Here is an 18,037-nt window from a genome sequence, read left to right on the forward strand (position 1 = left end):
CGGACGGGGATTCTTTACTGTAAGAGCAGTGAGGCTGTGGAATTCCCTCCCGGAGGAGGTGGTCATGGGGAATTTAAAAGGGGTCTGGATGCATTTTTGGAGAGTAAGAACATTGCTGGTTATGTAAATTAGAATTATAGGGACAGAACGTTGATCCAGGGATTTATTCTGACTGCCATATTTGGAGTCTGGAAGGAATTTTTACCTCTAGTATGAGGGTTTTTTGCCTTCCTCTGGATTAACTCAGTAGGGACTCATTAGAGATATAGGTTGAACGTGATGGACTCTGATCTTTTTTCAACCTTAGGAACTATGTTACTATGTTGTGAGTTCACCATAATGCTTTATTTTTTTTTTTGTCGCCCCGGAAGAAGCCTCCCTGAGTGGCGAAACGTCGGGCAATGGCATCCTGCACTTGGTCTGCATTGTCTGGTAATGTTATTTCACACTATGTGATCACTGTTTACTAACTTTGTTTGTTAACCCCTGGGTGGGTACCAATTATCCCGTTTCCCTCATTATTGGTTTACCTTGGTGATCAAGGTTGTATATCCGGGGATTATATTGGGATTCCATTCCAAGTGCTGGACTCCATTTCTTCGGTTTTCATTGTCAGTTTTTCCTTGCTTTTAAGGCTATTTTCTTGTCTGCGACTGTTTTTAATGATTTGTATTGAAATAAACTTTTTCTATCTTTGATTCATTATACGCTTGTTCTCCGTGTACTTATATGTTGTGAGTCCACCATAATGTTTTTTTTTTTTTTTTGTGAAATGACCATTTCCTGTTGCAGTTCCCTCCCTCCAACTACAGTCCCAGGATCCCTTGTTTGTAAGTGTGAGTTTATGTTTCTCCCTCCCACACATCAGTCACCCCACCCATAGCAGCACATCTAGGCTCCCTTCCATGTGTGTTGTGCCTGAAACTACAATTCCCTACAGCCCTGTAGAGAATGATCTCCCTCCCACCCAGCGGTTGCTCCACCCATTGAAGCACTGCCATGTGACTAGTGCTGTAATGTCTCGGGCTGCACTGCGACCTGGGAAAACTTGAGACAACACCCATTTTGTATGCTGTAAAAAATAAACATCGGGGCAAAGATCACATATTAATTGTGACACCAGCCATCAAACACAGGTACAGACACTATATTATGAACTACACAAACTTTACTGCCCCTGTAGCATAGTCATATAAAAAAAAAAAAAAATCCTGGAATACCACTTTAATCCTAATATGGGCAATTCATCTAACGCAAAGATTTGTCGGGTCCCCCCAGAGAAAGAGATACTCTTTGCAGACGTTCTCCGCTCTATCTAATAGCGGTTGCTCTTGTGATGTCTCAGTACAGGACATGGTCCTGCACTACACTTAGGCCCTGTCAGGTTGAGTCCCTCGGTGACCTGGGGGCTCTCCTGCAGTGTCTCCCCTGCTGTTATTATAGTGTTATTTAATGTAATAGGATTATAGTCAGTATGTCAATGTTTAGTCAGTATAAAGGACCTTTGGAGGACTCCAGGAAATGTCGAAAGGACCTGCGAAATGTCACATGTTATGTTTATGTTATCACATGTTATCCAGAGGGCACCAGTTTAACACATGACCCTCAGCTTGACCCGAGCCCCCCTCTATATAAGGGGGCGGCCATTACAATTCGCTTTTTCTTTGCACTTTACTGAGACCAGCAAACACCAGAGATCTCAGTGCACGTGTCCAGCACCTGGAAGGCCTCAAATCTACAGTCATTCCAGTAAGTCAAGTCTGTGTCTGCTGTCACTGTCTACAGTCTAGTCAAGCCTCAAGTCAATCATCTAAAGTCTATCACAAGTCTAATTGGTCCCAGCAAGCTGCGAGGTCCTTCTGTGTCCCTGGCCACCTCTCTGGTATTCTGACCTAGCTGTGAAGATAATAACACCTATCTGAACTCAGTAAAGCCTCCATTAAAGCACAACCTAGTTGTGGACCCTCATTTTCACTGCCTAGGCATTAGAATAGCGGAGATATCGTTTGGGTGATTCCGGTACCCAAAAAACACTCTGGCTTCACGAACATTAGGGGTTAATAACACCTTGCCCCTGGGGTTAATACCATCTTGCCCCATCCACCTACACCTCTACACGTGGTCCTGCCATCACTGTGGGTCACCACACTCACACAATGTCCCCTATTCACACAAAAGTCACTTAGGGCTCGTTCACACGGGCAGATTTGGTTGCGAACTTGTTTCCCACTGCAAGTTTGCAAGCAAATCCACCATGTGAACGAGCCCTAATAGCATATTTGTAAATGGATTCTCTAAACCCCCCCCCCCCAACAACATCTTTATAGCGCTTTTTATGGAATTCTATAAAAGGGGTACTCCACCCCAAGACATGTTATCCCCAATCCCCCAGCGGCTGGACCCCCACTATCTCCGCCACGGCTCCCCAGTCATCCGGCGCATGGAGTGAACTCTGTTCCGTGCCGGATGACTGGCGACCACAGCCGCCATGCCCCCTCCATTCATATCTATGCGAGGAGGCGTGGCAGCTGTGTAAAAGCCGTCGTGTCCACTCCCATAGACATGAATGGAGGGGGCGTGGTGTGGCATCACGAACACGGAAGCCCCAGGCAGTGGCGGTCCCCTCAGCCATCAGACATGTTATCCCCTATCCCAGTGTTTCCCAAGCAGGGTGCCTCCAGCTGTTGCAAAACTACAACTCCCAGCATGCCCGGACAGCCTTCGGCTGTCCGGGCATGCTGGGAGTTGTAGTTTTGCAACAGCTGGAGGCACCCTGTTTGGGAAACCCTGCTCTATCCTTTGCCTTTGGATAAGGGATAACAAGTCTAGGGATGGAGTACCCCTTTATCCCTAAGAACGAATTGGCGTAGCCAAATTTTTTTTTCCCATTATCAAGTTGTCAGTGACAGCTATGAGAAATTAGCGAAACTGCAAGTTACACAGAAAATACGTTTCCCCTGGAATAAATAAACATTTTAATTCAGCGCAATGTGTCAGCCTGAAAGAAGCTTAGCTCAACCTAACCGAGTCTAAAGCCCATTTTATTCATCACACTTTATCGCGGCAGATATTTCAGCGTTGCTTGGTTAACAGAATATTGATAGAGTATTCAGTAAATTAAAAAGAGTCGACTATTTATCACTCAGACAGCTGCTACGGGAAGCAAGAAGTGGACGCGGACTAGCCGGGGCGGCAGTCTGAGCGCCGCCGTTACGGGTAGTCTGTGCGCAATAATCAGTTGGTGAGAACATCCAGCGGTAATCCATTATTAACCAGTTCATGTTCAGCGGTCCGTATATAGAAATGGTGACCCCTAGGTGAGTATTTTGCATGCCAATTCCTGATTTGTATAAAAGGACCGATGCAATACAGATTAAAAATCACTTTTAAGCGTACCTGTCATATTACAGGAAAAATAATGCTTCTATATGTCACTCACTAGGTCATGCAGATGCTTTACATGTCTTTTTTTAGGTGTCTAGCTTCTGTATTTGGCTCACAAATCCCTCCGTTCTGCTGCTCACTCATTCTGACAGGAAGGGGCGTGTCCAAGGCAAGCACTGAGCCCGCCCTCACTCACCATGCATTCACTTCCTCTCTGGGTCTGTTGTGCAGTGCTGGGTCTCTTCATCCAATCACTGCAAACTGCTCTGTAACCCCTTCCTCTCTGTTTTCATGCTGCTGATAGGACAGGAGTAAGCACAGAAGACTGCTAGTTTTAGATCGCAGGAGGTCAGACTGCTCGGACCCCTGTGATCTCCTGCACGGGAGTCTGTCTCTCCCCCTGGAAACGGAGCGTGTCGACCCCCACATGAAGCGGCTGCCAAGATGCCCCCTCCATATATCTCTATGGGAGAGCCATTCGACTATCTTCAGCTCTCCTATAGAGATACATGGAGGGGGCGTGTAGGCCGCCGCTTCTTTCAGGGGTCAACATGCCCCGTTTCTGGTGGGAGAGCAAGGGTCCCATGCAAGACATCATGGTCAGCGGTCACGTAGGGGATAATTTTTTTTATTCGGCATGAAACTTTTCCTTTAAAGTGTGCCTGTCATTATAAAAACTTTGGACATGTCCTAGCTTTTTTTTACGTGTCCGAGCGTTCATACTACAAACCGATCAGTAGAATCATCTGCCGCACTGTTCTCGCTCTCCCCGCAATGTGTCTATGTGAGCAGGACTGCCCCATAGACTTACATTATGGGGGAGATTTATCAAAGCCTGTTCAGAGGAAAAGTTGCTGAGTTGCCCATAGCAACCAATCAGATCGCTTCTTTCATTTTGCAGAGGCCTTTTCAAAAATGAAAGTAGCGATCTGATTGGTTGCTATGGGCAACTCAGCAACTTTTCCTCTGGACAGGTTTTGATAAATCTCATCCTATGAGTCCATCCAGGTCACGTGACCCACAGCCAGGAGAAAAGGCGCCAAGCGCTCACTTCTCCCGTCTCCTTCTTCTAATCACTCAGAACCCCGACCGAGATAAACTTACACCTCTACGCCATATCAAAAACTTTCTAACAACGGCGTGCACACTTTAAAAGTTTTGTTTAATGCTGAACTACACAAAAAAGAAAGAAACTTTTTTTGTAAAAAATCCCTGCAGTTTGACTGCCATGTACTCCTGATAGTAGACGTATTCCGTTCATCACTCAGTGTGACGTCTTAACAGGTACGTAATGGTTGCCGTGGTAACCTAGATCTTCCTATTCGGAATGGACCTTTGAAATACTCATTAAGCGGTTGTACATGTGGTTAACTCCAATCGGCACCTGGAAATGACTGTAAAAAGTCAGAACGGAGAGGAAATTAAAGAAAGGCGAATCGGCGAATTTACAAGGGGATTCTAGGACAGCAGCTGTCCTCAGATAGCCCGACTTCATAGGGGACTCCGCACGAAGACAAATTCATTAAATAATGCATTTATGGACATCTTCACAGGCAACGTGTTTGGTTCGTAAGAGAAAAAATACGCCAAGCTATGCAAATTATATACTTAAAGTAGTTCATGATACAAGGTATTACATGCATCACCCTCACCCTTAGAAATAATTTAGACCACACTCATATGACGTGGTCTCAGTAATTAATCTTTCCTTTCTAAAATTTATCAGGATTTTAAAGGGGTTATCCAGGAAAAAACTTTTTTTTATATATATATATATATATATATATATATATATATATATATATATATATATATATATCTCAACTGGCTCCAGAAAGTTAAACAGATTTGTAAATTACTTCTATTAATTTTTTTTAATCCTTTCAGTACTTATGAGCTTCTGAAGTTGAGTTGTTCTTTTCTGTCTAAGTGCTCTCTGATGACACCTGTCTCGGGAACCGCCCAGTTTAGAAGCAAATCCCCATAGCAAACCTCTTCTACTCTGTGCAGTTCCCGAGACAGGCAGAGATGTCAGCAGAGAGCACTGTTGCCATACAGAACTTTAGCAGCTGATAATTATTGAAAAGATTAAGATTTTTTAATAGAAGTAATTTACAAATCTGTTTAACTTTCTGGAGCCAATTGATTTATATATATATATATATATATATATATATATATATATATATATATATATATATATGTAAAAGAAAAAAAAAGTTTTTGCCTGTAATACCCCTTTAAAAAAATATATATAATAACAAATAAATAAAATCTTAAGTCTACCATCTTCTTCTTATTTAGGATTATTTGGAAGCCATATTGCCTGTGAATAACATCTCAGTTGCAATATTGTATAATACTTGGATATTGGCCCCATCTATCCGGGTTGCATGGTTTAAAAAAAAAAAAAAAAAAAAACTATTGGAAAGCTGCTACAACAGTGGTCTCCAAAGTGTAGAGCTCCAACTGTTGCAAAACTACAACTCCCAGCGTGCTGGGAGTTGTAGTTTTGGAACAGACGGAGGTCCACAGTTCAGGCTGAAGACCTAGGCGCTACAATAAACAACTCTGTTTCTAGAGGACCCTGAGATGTAATGATTTCACTGGTCATGGTGTAATACTTCGTTTCTCCTGTGGTGGTGCTGTAAGAGAACTGAACAACTACAGACAGCTGATTGTTAGCGATCTAACCTGTGATCTTCTTACTTTGGGAGTCTCTCAAATACCAGCAGATACTAAGATAGATATATATATATATATATATATAACTGTAGTAATATGCAGCACGCCAAATTCAAGTGCAAAGTGCTTTTTATTCCATGAGGTACAAAAGCGACGTTTCGCCGGCCTCACGCCAGCATTCTCAAGTGACAATGAGTGATACAAACGGGCTTATATACACACCGCCCTTCATTAATTAGTGACATCATAAGTGTATTAACATAAATAAACAAACATTGAGAAAGACATGATCATACTTTGAATCACAAACATCGCAACAGAGTATGACATATATTCAATATTACAATCCCTCTCAGGGTGTATAGCATATAGTGTGCTGCTTACTGTGAAATATACGTATAGATTGCCTCCCGGGTCCAGCCACGGTGTCCATAGCCTCACGCCGTGAATCTCGTGGAACGCCAGAGTCAGCGCCATTCGCGCTGTCAGCGGAGAACAACATCCGGTACGTCACTTCCGATGTATAGAGGATCGCGATGTACGCAACGCTAAGCTTGGTGTTGCTTAGTAACAAGACTTGTTAATCCCAGTCTCCATGAAAATCAATGATAACGGTCAGAGAAGTAGCATATATATGACGCAAACTGGGGCATCAGGTTTATATAGAAAAAGATAATTGTATAGACATGAATGGGGAATGTATCTGGAGTCACACACAGTAGCATACAATGGGGATGTGAGCACAGCAATCCTCCTGCTATTAAGGGTAAGGGTGAGAATTGTGGGACTGTCCGAGTAAATCGGGGTACCCACAGTATGTGACCAAGGCAGAACCGCACAGAACTGTTGCAGGGTCTGTCCTATAATGCACAAATTCACCCCCCCTATTGTTGCTGGTGGAAGCGCTCAATTTTCCCCCACACATCAATCCATGCACACTGACCCACAGTCTCATTACCCCATGTAATGTCTGAATAATGTCCAAGACTAAGCAGAATGTTTCTAATGGTGACGGAGGATGTATTAACGCCGTGTTCTGGCTCGGCACCGTGGCTGTCACCCAGACAGAGAGCAACCTAAATAAAAAAGAGAATACATAATTAAGAATAAAATATAAAAACCAATTCAGAAATAGAAATAGAAATTGTATCACAAATCACCCCACAAAGGGAGGTACGTTATACCCCAGCCGGGGCTAGACCATCAAATTACTTCATCATTTTAGGAGAAACAATGAATTCAATATTTAACCCATTGGGTTTGAGACAGTTTAGATCAAAGATCCATCTCAGTTCACGTTTTTTGAGCATGGTGATTCTATCACCACCCCTGTTAGGGGGCGGAATGTGATCGACCACCATACATCTCAAGTCAGATTCTTTATGACCCATTTCTATAAAATGGTTGGAGACAGGCAAGTCCCTTCTACCCTTTCTAATAGAATAGCGGTGTTGATTAAGTCTGGTTTTAAGATCTCTCCTTGTTTCCCCCACATATATTAGGTCACATGGACACCACAGAATATAAATAATGTGGTTACTGTCACATGTGAGAAAATATTTGATCGGATATTGTTGATGTGTGGATGGATGGATGAATGTATTTCCTTTATGAATATATTTACAATTGACACAGTGTCTACATGGGAAACAGCCTTTTGATTGTGTAGTGAGATATTTCTGAATAGATCCACTGTATCTAGATGTATCTGATTTGACTAAATGATCTCTGAGATTTCTGGCCCTTCTATATGACATTAGAGGGGGGTTCTGAAAATCATGAATTTGTGGATAACTATCCTTTATCAAGTGCCAGTGTTTCCTCACAATTTTGGCTATGGCATTAGAGTGCTCACTATAGGTGGAAATGAATGGAATGCGTTGCATATTGTTATTTTTCTTGAGATGGAAGTTGGTGGATTGTAATGTGCTGGCTTTGTGTCTCTGATGATTAATGATTACAGCCGGATAGCCTCTGTGTAAGAATTGTCTTGCCATCTTGTCGCATGCTCTGTTGAATTTGTCTGCCGTGTCAGTAATTCGACCTGCCCGGATAAATTGACTGTATGGAAGTGATTTGATCATAGATCTTGGATGTGATGAATCATATCTAAGTAATGTATTGCAGTCTGTTGGTTTGGTGTAGATATCTGTTGACAGTTTGTTGTTAGAAATGGTGACCTCAGTATCCAAAAAATGAATTTTTTCATTAGAATGTGTCAATGTAAATTGTAAATCTACATCTATATTATTAAGATATTGTTGAAACTCTAAGAGTTCGGCTGTACCACCGCTCCAAACTAGAAAAATATCATCGATATATCTCCACCACCCCAGGATATACCTGGAGTGGTGGGATATATACACGTGCCGTTCCTCAAAATCTGACATGACTATGTTGGCATAGGTTGGTGCCATGTTGCTGCCCATGGCAGTCCCACGGCATTGAATATAAAATTTATCATCAAACGTAAAATAATTATTGTGTAGTACAAATGTAAGTAGTTCCAAGATGAAATCAATTTTGATGGAATCCATATTTAGAGCCACCAAGCCTTCTCTAACTGCAAGGACACCCCTGGAATGTTGTATAGATGTATACAAGGATACTATATCAAAGGATGCTATTAAGGCATTGTCTGGTATGTGGACCTTAGAGATTTTGGTTAGAAAATCACTGGTGTCCTGCAGATAGGATTTGGCCTTGATGGCTAGAGGTCTCAACACTTTGTCAAGGAAAATGGAAATGTTGTTAGAAAGTGACCCCCTGCCCGAGACAATAGGTCTGCCTGGAGGATTCTCCAGGCATTTATGTATCTTGGGCAGGAGGTATAACACCGGTGTAACAGGATTTGATGGTATTAGAAAATCATGCAATTTTTTATCAATTATGTGCCTATCAAGGGCTTGCTGTGCTATAATTTCTATAGTATGGACCATCGCCCATTTAGGATCTCTAGGTAGAATACAATACACTGACTGGTCTTCTAACTGTCTCCTTGCTTCCCGCAAATACATACTCTTGTCCATGACCACAACCCCACCGCCCTTGTCTGCCGGCTTAATGATGAGGTTGTGGTCATGGACAAGTTCCTGCATGGCCAAAAGTTCGCCATGCAGTAAATTAGGATGTTTCAATTTAGTTTGCACAGATTTAATATGTTCCAATTCTTTTTTTAGACACTCTGTAAACATACATATGGCATGTGAGTCGACATTAGGCTGAAATTCACTTACAGTAGGTAAATCGTAATTATTGAATTCGAAGGGCGTGTCTCTCTGTATATCGCCATCCGTTGACACCTGAGGTGGTAAACCATCCCCACCAGGTGACTCCGGACCCCGACCAGAGAACCACACCCTAAGCCTCAATCTACGAATAAATGAAGCTATATCAAGTTCAAGTTGAAACCAATCATTTTTTACATTAGGGCAAAAACCAAGTCCCTTAGATAGTAATGACAATTGAGATTCTGTAAGAATATGTGAAGAGATATTTACCACTGTACGTGTGTCTGTGGCATCTACTTCTTCTTCTGATGTGAGGACTTTATTGCACCAATCTTGGTTCTCTGGGCTCGGGTTCTTCCGGGATCTGTGGTGTTTTCTCCCTCCTCTTCTTTGCCGTCCCCATCGGACGGCCTTGTCGCTAAAAAAGGCACCGTAGTAGCATGTTTGGATGATGATCCTGTTGCTCTCATTTTAGTCGGCTCCGAAGTGGCTTCTAGATCCTCAGAGGTGTTGCCTCTCCTTTGGCCTCTTCTAGATGCACTATATAGATTGTCCCAGATATAGATTTTACCATTCTCATAATCTTGGCTGTCCCTGAACCACTTGTGTCTCTTTGTTTCTTCTATTTGATTCTTTTGTTTAACAAGGAATTCTTGTTGTTTATCAAATAATTTTTTGTATTCATCCTCTGGCATAGAGGATTTAAGGGTAATCTCCAGCTCATCCACTTTCTTCTGTATAGTTGTTAAATCACGCTGCAGAAATTCAATATTAAGCAGTATCATGTCCAAAGAATATTTATTGGAAATAGCTTCATATTTGTTTTTAAAGTCCATATCGGAGGTGAATGAATTCGCTTTCGGTTGGATTCTCATACCTCTAGGAATTCTTTGTGTACGGAAATATTCGGTCATAGTAGACAAATGCAATTGAACTGAGAGTAATTTCTTTGTCTCTGTCTCATACATACGTCTTAGGTCAATAGTAGAAGGATGATGTAAAAATGAAGCATTATTCGGTCTACTCCCCAGGATGCGGTCAGCGTCCTCCCTTGTGTAGGAAAATACATCATGGACGTTCGAACTAGATGCTTGATCCATAGTAGTTGTAGAAGTAATCTCCAACTTGGAGTAGAGTGCTCGCTTGTCTCCCTTGTAACAAAATCCCAAAATAAGCAGCACATCAAGATAATTGCAGAGATGTAGGCAGGGTGCACGCATGCTGGAGCCACGGTCCACTGGTTCCTTAATGATAACTGTAGTAATATGCAGCACGCCAAATTCAAGTGCAAAGTGCTTTTTATTCCATGAGGTACAAAAGCGACGTTTCGCCGGCCTCACGCCAGCATTCTCAAGTGACAATGAGTGATACAAACGGGCTTATATACACACCGCCCTTCATTAATTAGTGACATCATAAGTGTATTAACATAAATAAACAAACATTGAGAAAGACATGATCATACTTTGAATCACAAACATCGCAACAGAGTATGACATATATTCAATATTACAATCCCTCTCAGGGTGTATAGCATATAGTGTGCTGCTTACTGTGAAATATACGTATAGATTGCCTCCCGGGTCCAGCCACGGTGTCCATAGCCTCACGCCGTGAATCTCGTGGAACGCCAGAGTCAGCGCCATTCGCGCTGTCAGCGGAGAACAACATCCGGTACGTCACTTCCGATGTATAGAGGATCGCGATGTACGCAACGCTAAGCTTGGTGTTGCTTAGTAACAAGACTTGTTAATCCCAGTCTCCATGAAAATCAATGATAACGGTCAGAGAAGTAGCATATATATGACGCAAACTGGGGCATCAGGTTTATATAGAAAAAGATAATTGTATAGACATGAATGGGGAATGTATCTGGAGTCACACACAGTAGCATACAATGGGGATGTGAGCACAGCAATCCTCCTGCTATTAAGGGTAAGGGTGAGAATTGTGGGACTGTCCGAGTAAATCGGGGTACCCACAGTATGTGACCAAGGCAGAACCGCACAGAACTGTTGCAGGGTCTGTCCTATAATGCACAAATTCACCCCCCCTATTGTTGCTGGTGGAAGCGCTCAATTTTCCCCCACACATCAATCCATGCACACTGACCCACAGTCTCATTACCCCATGTAATGTCTGAATAATGTCCAAGACTAAGCAGAATGTTTCTAATGGTGACGGAGGATGTATTAACGCCGTGTTCTGGCTCGGCACCGTGGCTGTCACCCAGACAGAGAGCAACCTAAATAAAAAAGAGAATACATAATTAAGAATAAAATATAAAAACCAATTCAGAAATAGAAATAGAAATTGTATCACAAATCACCCCACAAAGGGAGGTACGTTATACCCCAGCCGGGGCTAGACCATCAAATTACTTCATCATTTTAGGAGAAACAATGAATTCAATATTTAACCCATTGGGTTTGAGACAGTTTAGATCAAAGATCCATCTCAGTTCACGTTTTTTGAGCATGGTGATTCTATCACCACCCCTGTTAGGGGGCGGAATGTGATCGACCACCATACATCTCAAGTCAGATTCTTTATGACCCATAAATTATGACCCAATAATTACGATTTACCTACTGTAAGTGAATTTCAGCCTAATGTCGACTCACATGCCATATGTATGTTTACAGAGTGTCTAAAAAAAGAATTGGAACATATTAAATCTGTGCAAACTAAATTGAAACATCCTAATTTACTGCATGGCGAACTTTTGGCCATGCAGGAACTTGTCCATGACCACAACCTCATCATTAAGCCGGCAGACAAGGGCGGTGGGGTTGTGGTCATGGACAAGAGTATGTATTTGCGGGAAGCAAGGAGACAGTTAGAAGACCAGTCAGTGTATTGTATTCTACCTAGAGATCCTAAATGGGCGATGGTCCATACTATAGAAATTATAGCACAGCAAGCCCTTGATAGGCACATAATTGATAAAAAAATTGCATGATTTTCTAATACCATCAAATCCTGTTACACCGGTGTTATACCTCCTGCCCAAGATACATAAATGCCTGGAGAATCCTCCAGGCAGACCTATTGTCTCGGGCAGGGGGTCACTTTCTAACAACATTTCCATTTTCCTTGACAAAGTGTTGAGACCTCTAGCCATCAAGGCCAAATCCTATCTGCAGGACACCAGTGATTTTCTAACCAAAATCTCTAAGGTCCACATACCAGACAATGCCTTAATAGCATCCTTTGATATAGTATCCTTGTATACATCTATACAACATTCCAGGGGTGTCCTTGCAGTTAGAGAAGGCTTGGTGGCTCTAAATATGGATTCCATCAAAATTGATTTCATCTTGGAACTACTTACATTTGTACTACACAATAATTATTTTACGTTTGATGATAAATTTTATATTCAATGCCGTGGGACTGCCATGGGCAGCAACATGGCACCAACCTATGCCAACATAGTCATGTCAGATTTTGAGGAACGGCACGTGTATATATCCCACCACTCCAGGTATATCCTGGGGTGGTGGAGATATATCGATGATATTTTTCTAGTTTGGAGCGGTGGTACAGCCGAACTCTTAGAGTTTCAACAATATCTTAATAATATAGATGTAGATTTACAATTTACATTGACACATTCTAATGAAAAAATTCATTTTTTGGATACTGAGGTCACCATTTCTAACAACAAACTGTCAACAGATATCTACACCAAACCAACAGACTGCAATACATTACTTAGATATGATTCATCACATCCAAGATCTATGATCAAATCACTTCCATACAGTCAATTTATCCGGGCAGGTCGAATTACTGACACGGCAGACAAATTCAACAGAGCATGCGACAAGATGGCAAGACAATTCTTACACAGAGGCTATCCGGCTGTAATCATTAATCATCAGAGACACAAAGCCAGCACATTACAATCCACCAACTTCCATCTCAAGAAAAATAACAATATGCAACGCATTCCATTCATTTCCACCTATAGTGAGCACTCTAATGCCATAGCCAAAATTGTGAGGAAACACTGGCACTTGATAAAGGATAGTTATCCACAAATTCATGATTTTCAGAACCCCCCTCTAATGTCATATAGAAGGGCCAGAAATCTCAGAGATCATTTAGTCAAATCAGATACATCTAGATACAGTGGATCTATTCAGAAATATCTCACTACACAATCAAAAGGCTGTTTCCCATGTAGACACTGTGTCAATTGTAAATATATTCATAAAGGAAATACATTCATCCATCCATCCACACATCAACAATATCCGATCAAATATTTTCTCACATGTGACAGTAACCACATTATTTATATTCTGTGGTGTCCATGTGACCTAATATATGTGGGGGAAACAAGGAGAGATCTTAAAACCAGACTTAATCAACACCGCTATTCTATTAGAAAGGGTAGAAGGGACTTGCCTGTCTCCAACCATTTTATAGAAATGGGTCATAAAGAATCTGACTTGAGATGTATGGTGGTCGATCACATTCCGCCCCCTAACAGGGGTGGTGATAGAATCACCATGCTCAAAAAACGTGAACTGAGATGGATCTTTGATCTAAACTGTCTCAAACCCAATGGGTTAAATATTGAATTCATTGTTTCTCCTAAAATGATGAAGTAATTTGATGGTGTAGCCCCGGCTGGGGTATAACGTACCTCCCTTTGTTGGGTGATTTGTGATACAATTTCTATTTCTATTTCTGAATTGGTTTTTATATTTTATTCTTAATTATGTATTCTCTTTTTTATTTAGGTTGCTCTCTGTCTGGGTGACAGCCACGGTGCCGAGCCAGAACACGGCGTTAATACATCCTCCGTCACCATTAGAAACATTCTGCTTAGTTATTTATATATATATGATATTAGAAGAAGGTGCACTTGCACTCACCGGTCTTGTGATGATCTGTATTCCGGATTATCCGTTGTGCTGGGAGACGTGTGGTTGAGGGCGCTCAGAGGCTAACAGCCATTTTCGCGCATGGCTGTGCGCGAAAACGGCTGTTAGCCTCTGAGCGCCCTCATCCACATGTCTCCCAGCACAACGGATAATCCGGAATACAGATCATCACAAGACCGGTGAGTGCAAGTGCACCTTCTTCTGATATCATATATGCATACTAGTATCTTTGACACTTAGCACCACGGCAGTGAAGTGTAACAAAAGCAGCTACGGCCACTGAAATCGCATATACAATGCCATTATCCAGCCATTATCCAGCTATACTGATATGAAATAGAGCAGTGCCCTCCAAATCTTCTCCAATTGCAATATATATTATATATATATATATATACATACACATACTAGTAGAGTGCCCAGCATTGCCCGGTCTCCCTATTAAAACCTTGTTGGAGAGGAAAAGCAGTAATGACACTCTTGTCCTCCCGACCTCATATCCCGTCCTCATGTCGTGTGACCTAATGTCCCGATCTCATGTCTCGTCCTCATTTGCCATCTATACATCCTGTCATCATATGCCCCCCTCATGTCCAACCACATGTCCCGCCCTCATGTCCGACCACATGTCCCGCCCTCATGTTTGACCTCATGATCCGTCCTCATGTCTGACGTCATGTCCCGTCCTCATGACCCGACCTCATATCCCATTTTCATATCCCGACATCTTATGCCATCCTCATATCCCGACTCCAGGTGAGGCTGAGCTGTGATGAAGAGATTGTAGGGCAAAAAAAGGGGACGTGCCTTTGGAAGTTCTGTGCTTTGTGGGAGGGGGCATGACTTGCAAGCCAGGATGACACATTCACCCAAAGATGTGGAGCTTATGGAGTAAGGTAGAGTTGACATGTGATGAAAAGATTGTAATTGAAGGACCTATAATATGGGTCTATTGTGCGAAAATTGTGTTTTCTGCCTTGTGCTGAAACAGAAAAGGGCCAAAAATAGAAGGGACATGTTTTGCAAGCTAGACATAGTAACATAGTTCATAAGGTTGAAAAAAGACCAGAGTCCATCAAGTTCAAACTATAACCCTAATGAGTCCCTACTGAGTTGTGTTGATCCAGAGGAAGGCAAAAAAAAAACTCATATTAGAGGTAAAAATTCCTTCCTGACTCCAAATATGACCAACATTAGACCAACAAACTCATCATGAGATGAAGAGAGAAGCTTGTGGAGTCAGGTACCGGAAGTCCCGTTGACTTGCATGCGACTTAAGACTAAAACCCCACCGTTACAAATGGGGGTGGGTTAAAGTTAATTTAACTATCCTATATTTTTAGCTGACATATTAGTTACATGTGACTAAGTTTCATCAAAATATCTCTAGCCATTTGGAAGGGATGCTGGAACATACATGGACACACTTACATACTTATGAACATACATACACACACACACACACACTCCGCCCACTAGTTCTGGGTGAACTGCAAATTAGAGATGAAACATGCAGAGCAGTAATCTACTGAAAAAATTGTATTACTTACAATTTTTTTTCCTTTCATTTTTACTTTAACCTGAAAACTCCTGTTTACTATAAATCTCTTCCTACTACCTAATACTTCATCCGCTCATTGGTATTAGGGAAGCTCATGACCCTTGATAAGAAAAACACATTTTTTGTTAAATTTCAGAGTTGACAGAGACCTGCTCTTTATTATCACATTGATATGTATTGGTATGTCATATATGAAAGTTTAGAGAATGGCATCATTAATCGAACACAAAAGAACACAATTTTTGCCATTCAGTTTGGTTTTATAATATCAGTTTATAAATATGATAGAACAAAACGTATGTGAAATATTCACAACTGACATGAGCAAGAACACTCCTTGACTGAAGACCAGTGCATATTTGGAATTGGTACAACCATCTTAGAGGCCCTAAAGGGGTACTCCGTCCCTAGACATGTTATCCCCTATCCAAAGTATAGGGGATAACAGGTCTGATAAAGGGGGGGGGGGGGGGCACTGCGATCTTCGAGCCAGTACTGCAGCATTCATAAACACAGAAACCATCAGTTCCACATGTTTCCTGAAATAGGTGATGTGCGGCCAACAGCTGCTTGTAGCAAAGGGGCTGCACAAACAATCCAGCAATTAATTATTAGTGTGGCCCCCACTGCCTGGTGCTCAAGTTGTGTAAAGACTCTGTGAACAAGCACCAATCTACTCTCATTTACTGTACAGGTCGGGCTATGTACACCAAGACAGTAAACCATCAATATCAGATTGATGGGGATCTGAATCCTGGCACCCTGATCTATCAGCTGATTGATTGGGTGACAGTAGAGAGACAAGGGCTGTGGCTTCTTCACTACGAGACACAGCTCTATCTATTGAGTAGCAGCAGTGTCTTGTACAATACATTGCTCAATTGGAGGCATGTATAGAGCTAAGCCTATTAGAAGAGGCAGCAGTGCTTTCTTCTTTCAGGTGGTTGGTGTGGGGGTGGCTGGAGTCAGATGTACCCATTGATCTGATATTAAAGTACTAACCTAAGAATACACGTTTACACTTGAGATAACAGGTCAACTGTATACCAACACTTAATATGACAAATGGGACATTGATGTGAGATACAATTGACACTTGAGATGATAGAACAATGACACATTGGCACCTGAGATGACAGAGCAATGGCACATTGACACTTAAATATAGCAGAACAATGTCACATTGGCACTTGACAATGACACTGATACTTGAGATGGCAGAAAATGACTCTTCAGATGACTGTAGACGATGAGGAAGCCACTGATCGCTAGCTCAACATCATAGCATCAGACCCTTCTTCTTCCTCTTGAAAAGACCTTAAAAGAGTCAACCAGTCCACAAGGGCCATACTATTCCTGTGAAACCACACAACCCCAGGAAGACAGTGAGAACTTTTGCTTGCTGACACAGCTGCTACTAATACCATCAGGCACCTGGCTTCTGTTGCTACCTGAACTGGTGCTGGTACTGCCACCAACATTCTAACTGGCAGAGGACATAACAGGGGAGCTCTGTCCTCTACCCTGTCCAACAATTCCTTTACCAGATATTTTTTTTTTACTGAAAAAGATTTGGAGGTTATTTTTATCTGTTTGGCGTGATTTGTCACTCACCTCATAGTCAATTTTTACTCTCAACACTTTCAATGCATATTTATGTATAAACACAGGTAGAAATACAATATATTTTATTAAACCCAGAAAATACACATAACTTGGCCTACAATGCATATTCCACATTCTCAAAGCTTTTAAATGTGTATTTTGGTTAAAATACAGGTCAGCTTGCTATGTATTGTAATGTAATAGCTTTTATTGGCTCAATCCGCTTACAGACTACTTGTATTTATAGTGCACCAACTGTAAACAGCTCTGCAGGTGACAGGACACTGTCTGAGGTCAGCCTTCCGCTCAATGCTTTGCTTAGCTTGCTTTCAAATTCTATAGGATTTGTGAAGGCTTTCTGGGATCAGTAGTTCCTTTGTGCTCTCTCTCAGGTTTCGCTCTCCAAGAAGGAGGTCACAATGCAGTGCCTGGGTTTCTTAAACCCACCCCTATGCTGTCTCCTGATTGACCTGGGAGCTATATGTCACATAAATACAAGCCAAGATTGGATAACCTAGGGTCATGTGATTTTGCTGCTAGCTGTATGGTATGCTGGGCTATCTGACATCTTCTAGTACTTCAGCCATTCAATCAGGCACCAAAACGCCATGTGTTCCTCATTCCTTCTGCTACTATTTCTGCCACTGTTCAAAAGCTTGATAAGCCGCTGTCAC

General features: G+C 41.9%; 1 protein-coding gene and 1 long non-coding RNA gene across 2 annotated transcripts in view; one reads left to right on the plus strand and one right to left on the minus strand.

Annotated features, from left to right (window-relative positions):
• The window catches only part of SAMD12 (sterile alpha motif domain containing 12), a 639,318-nt gene that overhangs the window by 502,753 nt on the left and 118,528 nt on the right, over positions 1-18,037 (minus strand). The window lies entirely within an intron of this gene.
• LOC130274379 (uncharacterized) overlaps positions 4,358-18,037 on the plus strand; it is a 67,838-nt gene continuing 54,158 nt past the window's right edge. Inside the window, exon 1 of the long non-coding RNA XR_008844351.1 lies at positions 4,358-4,668. This is a non-coding gene — a long non-coding RNA (uncharacterized LOC130274379). The remainder of the gene's footprint in view (positions 4,669-18,037) is intronic.

Source organism: Hyla sarda, chromosome 5, assembly GCF_029499605.1.
Source record: "Hyla sarda isolate aHylSar1 chromosome 5, aHylSar1.hap1, whole genome shotgun sequence".
NCBI lineage: Eukaryota > Metazoa > Chordata > Amphibia > Anura > Hylidae > Hyla > Hyla sarda.